Consider the following 5,733-nt stretch of genomic DNA (forward strand, 5'->3'; position numbering starts at 1 on the left):
CGAACCGCCGCCGGCTCGGGAACCCTCCGCTCTCTGCCCTCCCGCCGCGGCGGGCTCCGGCTTAGGGCCGGAGGGAAAAAGGACGAGGCGACGCCGCCTCGCCCGCCGGCAACCTTCTCTCCTCCTCGGCGGCACCCCTGCTCCGGGACGGAGGAACGAGCCGACGCCGGCTCGGGAACCCTCCGCCCGCCGCCCCCCCCGGGCTGGCCGGCCACCGGCACCGGCCACCCGCGCTCTCCCCCGCGCCGCGGCGGGCTCCGGCTTAGGGCCGGAGGGAAAAAGGACGAGGCGACGCCGCCTCGCCCGCCGGCAACCCTCTCTCCTCCTCGGCGGCACCCCTGCTCCGGGACGGAGGAACGAGCCGACGCCGGCTCGGGAACCCTCCGCCCGCCGCCCCCCCCGGGCTGGCCGGCCACCGGCACCGGCCACCCGCGCTCTCCCCCGCGCCGCGGCGGGCTCCGGCTTAGGGCCGGAGGGAAAAAGGACGAGGCGACGCCGCCTCGCCCGCCGGCAACCCTCTCTCCTCCTCGGCGGCACCCCTGCTCCGGGACGGAGGAACGAGCCGACGCCGGCTCGGGAACCCTCCGCCCGCCGCCCCCCCCGGGCTGGCCGGCCACCGGCACCGGCCACCCGCGCTCTTCCCCCGCGCCGCGGCGGGCTCCGGCTTAGGGCCGGAGGGAAAAAGGACGAGGCGACGCCGCCTCGCCCGCCGGCAACCCTCTCTCCTCCTCGGCGGCACCCCTGCTCCGGGACGGAGGAACGAGCCGACGCCGGCTCGGGAACCCTCCACCCGCCGCCCCCCCCGGGCTGGCCGGCCACCGGCACCGGCCACCCGCGCTCTCCCCCGCGCCGCGGCGGGCTCCGGCTTAGGGCCGGAGGGAAAAAGGACGAGGCGACGCCGCCTCGCCCGCCGGCAACCCTCTCTCCTCCTCGGCGGCACCCCTGCTCCGGGACGGAGGAACGAGCCGACGCCGGCTCGGGAACCCTCCGCCCGCCGCCCCCCCCGGGCTGGCCGGCCACCGGCACCGGCCACCCGCGCTCTCCCCCGCGCCGCGGCGGGCTCCGGCTTAGGGCCGGAGGGAAAAAGGACGAGGCGACGCCGCCTCGCCCGCCGGCAACCCTCTCTCCTCCTCGGCGGCACCCCTGCTCCGGGACGGAGGAACGGAGCCGACGCCGGCTCGGGAACCCTCCGCCCGCCGCCCCCCCCGGGCTGGCCGGCCACCGGCACCGGCCACCCGCGCTCTCCCCCGCGCCGCGGCGGGCTCCGGCTTAGGGCCGGAGGGAAAAAGGACGAGGCGACGCCGCCTCGCCCGCCGGCAACCCTCTCTCCTCCTCGGCGGCACCCCTGCTCCGGGACGGAGGAACGAGCCGACGCCGGCTCGGGAACCCTCCGCCCGCCGCCCCCCCCGGGCTGGCCGGCCACCGGCACCGGCCACCCGCGCTCTTCCCCCGCGCCGCGGCGGGCTCCGGCTTAGGGCCGGAGGGAAAAAGGACGAGGCGACGCCGCCTCGCCCGCCGGCAACCCTCTCTCCTCCTCGGCGGCCCCCCTGCTCCGGGACGGAGGAACGAGCCGACGCCGGCTCGGGAACCCTCCGCCCGCCGCCCCCCCCGGGCTGGCCGGCCACCGGCACCGGCCACCCGCGCTCTCCCCCGCGCCGCGGCGGGCTCCGGCTTAGGGCCGGAGGGAAAAAGGACGAGGCGACGCCGCCTCGCCCGCCGGCAACCCTCTCTCCTCCTCGGCGGCACCCCTGCTCCGGGACGGAGGAACGAGCCGACGCCGGCTCGGGAACCCTCCGCCCGCCGCCCCCCCCGGGCTGGCCGGCCACCGGCACCGGCCACCCGCGCTCTCCCCCGCGCCGCGGCGGGCTCCGGCTTAGGGCCGGAGGGAAAAAGGACGAGGCGACGCCGCCTCGCCCGCCGGCAACCCTCTCTCCTCCTCGGCGGCACCCCTGCTCCGGGACGGAGGAACGAGCCGACGCCGGCTCGGGAACCCTCCGCCCGCCGCCCCCCCCGGGCTGGCCGGCCACCGGCACCGGCCACCCGCGCTCTCCCCCGCGCCGCGGCGGGCTCCGGCTTAGGGCCGGAGAAAAAGGGTGAGGCGCCGCTCTCCTCACCCAGCCCATCATCGGGGGCCCTCCGGAGCCGAGGAAAGCCGCGGCAGGCTCTCCGCTCCCCGGCCGAATCCTGCGGCACATGCCGCCAGGATTCCCTGTCCTCATCGGGTCCCCCTCCGGGACCGGGGAAGGTGCCCCGTCTTCCCCGGCCGTACGCGTTCGAGTGCCGGCCACTGCCAACTGCCGGTCTTTGTCCTTCCCTCCCCCGCGGGATCCAGCGCTCCACTTCGCCGGGAGACCCGCGGGCGCCACCTCCGCCTCGCTAGCTCCTCTCCGGAGCCTCGCTGCTATGCCGTTCCCCTAATATGGAGATACGGTTCATCGCTCCCGGACAGCGGCAAGAACGTAGGCTCTGCCCACCGGGGAGGAGCGCCAACCACGCCGACTTTTACGATGACGTAACTGGAGGCAGCGTAAAACAGCGACCCCTTCGGCTGCTGGAAGTAGCGCTGGGGACAAAAGGTCTACCCGCCACCCCGGAACAGCGCCTAAGTCCCGCCGGAGCGAGGTAGACCTGGCGACCGGCTGCCGAGGCGGGTCAAGCGGACAGCCCTGCCGGTCCCGGAGGCGGGTAGACCTGGACGCCCGGACCGGAGGCGGGTAGACCAGCGCGCCCAAGTCCCGCCGGAGCGAGGTAGACCTGGCGACCGGCTGCCGAGGCGGGTCAAGCGGACAGCCCTGCCGGTCCCGGAGGCGGGTAGACCTGGACGCCCGGACCGGAGGCGGGTAGACCAGCGCGCCCAAGTCCCGCCGGAGCGAGGTAGACCTGGCGACCGGCTGCCGAGGCGGGTCAAGCGGACAGCCCTGCCGGTCCCGGAGGCGGGTAGACCTGGACGCCCGGACCGGAGGCGGGTAGACCAGCGCGCCCAAGTGCCGCCGGAGCGAGGTAGACCTGGCGACCGGCTGCCGAGGCGGGTCAAGCGGACAGCCCTGCCGGTCCCGGAGGCGGGTAGACCTGGACGCCCGGACCGGAGGCGGGTAGACCTGGACGCCCAAGTGCCGCCGGAGCGAGGTAGACCTGGCGACCGGCTGCCGAGGCGGGTCAAGCGGACAGCCCTGCCGGTCCCGGAGGCGGGTAGACCTGGCAGCCCGGACCGGAGGCGGGTAGACCTGGACGCCCAAGTGCCGCCGGAGCGAGGTAGACCTGGCGACCGGCTGCCGAGGCGGGTCAAGCGGACAGCCCTGCCGGTCCCGGAGGCGGGTAGACCTGGACGCCCGGACCGGAGGCGGGTAGACCTGGACGCCCGGACCGGTCCCGGAGGTGGGTAGACCTGGCAGCCGGCTGCCGAGGCGGGTAGACCTGGCAGCCCGGACCGGTCCCGGAGGCGGGTAGACCTGGCAGCCCCGACCGGAGGCGGGTAGACCTGGCATCCCCGACCGGAGGCGGGTAGACCTGGCAGCCCGGACCGGAGCAGGGTAGACCTGGCCGACCGGTCCCGGAGGCGGGTAGACCTGGACGCCCGGACCGGTCCCGGAGGCGGGTAGACCTGGCAGCCGGCTGCCGAGGCGGGTAGACCTGGCAGCCCGGACCGGAGGCGGGTAGACTTGGCAGCCCGGACCGGTCCCGGAGGCGGGTAGACCTGGCAGCCGGCTGCCGAGGCGGGTAGACCTGGCAGCCCGGACCGGTCCCGGAGGCGGGTAGACCTGGCACCCCGGACCGGAGGCGGGTAGACCTGGACGCCCGGACCGGAGGCGGGTAGACCTGGCCGACCGGTCCCGGAGGTGGGTAGACCTGGCAGCCGGCTGCCGAGGCGGGTAGACCTGGCAGCCCGGACCGGTCCCGGAGGCGGGTAGACCTGGCAGCCCGGACCGGTCCCGGAAGTGGGTAGACCTGGCAGCCCGGACCGGAGGCGGGTAGACCTGGCAGCCCGGACCGGTCCCGGAGGCGGGTAGACCTGGCAGCCGGCTGCCGAGGCGGGTAGACCTGGCAGCCCGGACCGGTCCCGGAGGCGGGTAGACCTGGCAGCCCGGACCGGTCCCGGAGGTGGGTAGACCTGGCAGCCGGCTGCCGAGGCGGGTAGACCTGGACGCCCGGACCGGTCCCGGAGGTGGGTAGACCTGGCAGCCGGCTGCCGAGGCGGGTAGACCCACCCGGACCGGGACGGCGCGGCTGCCGTATCCCGGTTCTCCCAGGGTGGAAGGATTACGGGGGGGGCGGGTGGGGGGGGGATTATTTATACCGTGTGGGTTTTTTTTTTCCTTAACTATCGTTCTCGCCCTCGTCCCCCGATTTAAAGAGTCAAGCGTTTCCGGTACTGGGTACGCCCTGATGGGGATACAGCAGACCGAGCTGGGGGGGGGGGTGTTCGATTTTTTTTTTTTTTGGCTCTTTAATTTTCTCCCCCCTTCGCCTATTTCAAGATTCGGGCGTCTCTAATACAGGGGCAACCCTCACCCGGATCTCCCGGAGCGGCGGGGAGAGGGGGGAAGAGGAGGGGCGCGGAACAGTTGTGATTTTTTTTTTTTTTAATAGTCGTTATTGTTGCTCTTATTACTATTACTGTTACGGTCGGTTTATTGCTCCTTATGATGATGAATTACCAGTTGTTAAATAATAATCTGTTTATTTTCCCCGACGCCGCTGCTGGCGGCAAGTCTGCCTGAGCAGACTCTGGACGCCTATTTCGCTCCCCGGCCGCCGGGATCGGCGAGAGCCGGCGGCCCCCGCCGCGAGCCGCCCGGCGCCCCGCCGCGACGCGAGCTCGCCGGCCGCCGGCGGACTCGGGGACCGGCGGCCCCGATCCGGCGGCGGGTGCCGGCGCCGCCGGGCGCTCGCCGGCTTTCGCCTCTCGCGGTGGGCTTTTCCGTTCCGCTCGGTTTTGGCTCGGGGGGCTGCGAGGGGGGGCGTGGGGGGGCTGAGGGCGTTGGGGGGGCTGCGCGTGTGGGCGCGCGCGGTGGGGCGGGGGTGCCGGGGCGGGTGCTTTTCCCCCGCCGCTTTGCCTCCCCGGCCGCCGGGGTCGGCGAGAGCCGGCGGCCCCCGCCGCGAGCCGCCCGGCGCCCCGCCGCGACGCGAGCTCGCCGGCCGCCGGCGGACTCGGGGACCGGCGGCCCCGATCCGGCGGCGGGTGCCGGCGCCGCCGGGCGCTCGCCGGCTTTCGCCTCTCGCGGTGGGCTTTTCCGTTCCGCTCGGTTTTGGCTCGGGGGGCTGCGAGGGGGGGCGTGGGGGGGCTGAGGGCGTTGGGGGGGCTGCGCGTGTGGGCGCGCGCGGTGGGGCGGGGGTGCCGGGGCGGGTGCTTTTCCCCCGCCGCTTTGCCTCCCCGGCCGCCGGGGTCGGCGAGAGCCGGCGGCCCCCGCCGCGAGCCGCCCGGCGCCCCGCCGCGACGCGAGCTCGCCGGCCGCCGGCGGACTCGGGGACCGGCGGCCCCGATCCGGCGGCGGGTGCCGGCGCCGCCGGGCGCTCGCCGGCTTTCGCCTCTCGCGGTGGGCTTTTCCGTTCCGCTCGGTTTTGGCTCGGGGGGCTGCGAGGGGGGGCGTGGGGGGGCTGAGGGCGTTGGGAGGGCTGCGCGTGTGGGCGCGCGCGGTGGGGCGGGGGTGCCGGGGCGGGTGCTTTTCCCCCGCCGCTTTGCCTCCCCGGCCGCCGGGGTCGGCGAGAGCCGGCGGCCCCCGCCGCGAGCCGCCC

This window comes from Numenius arquata, unplaced genomic scaffold (assembly GCF_964106895.1).
Source record: "Numenius arquata unplaced genomic scaffold, bNumArq3.hap1.1 HAP1_SCAFFOLD_316, whole genome shotgun sequence".
Classification (NCBI taxonomy): Eukaryota; Metazoa; Chordata; class Aves; order Charadriiformes; family Scolopacidae; genus Numenius; species Numenius arquata.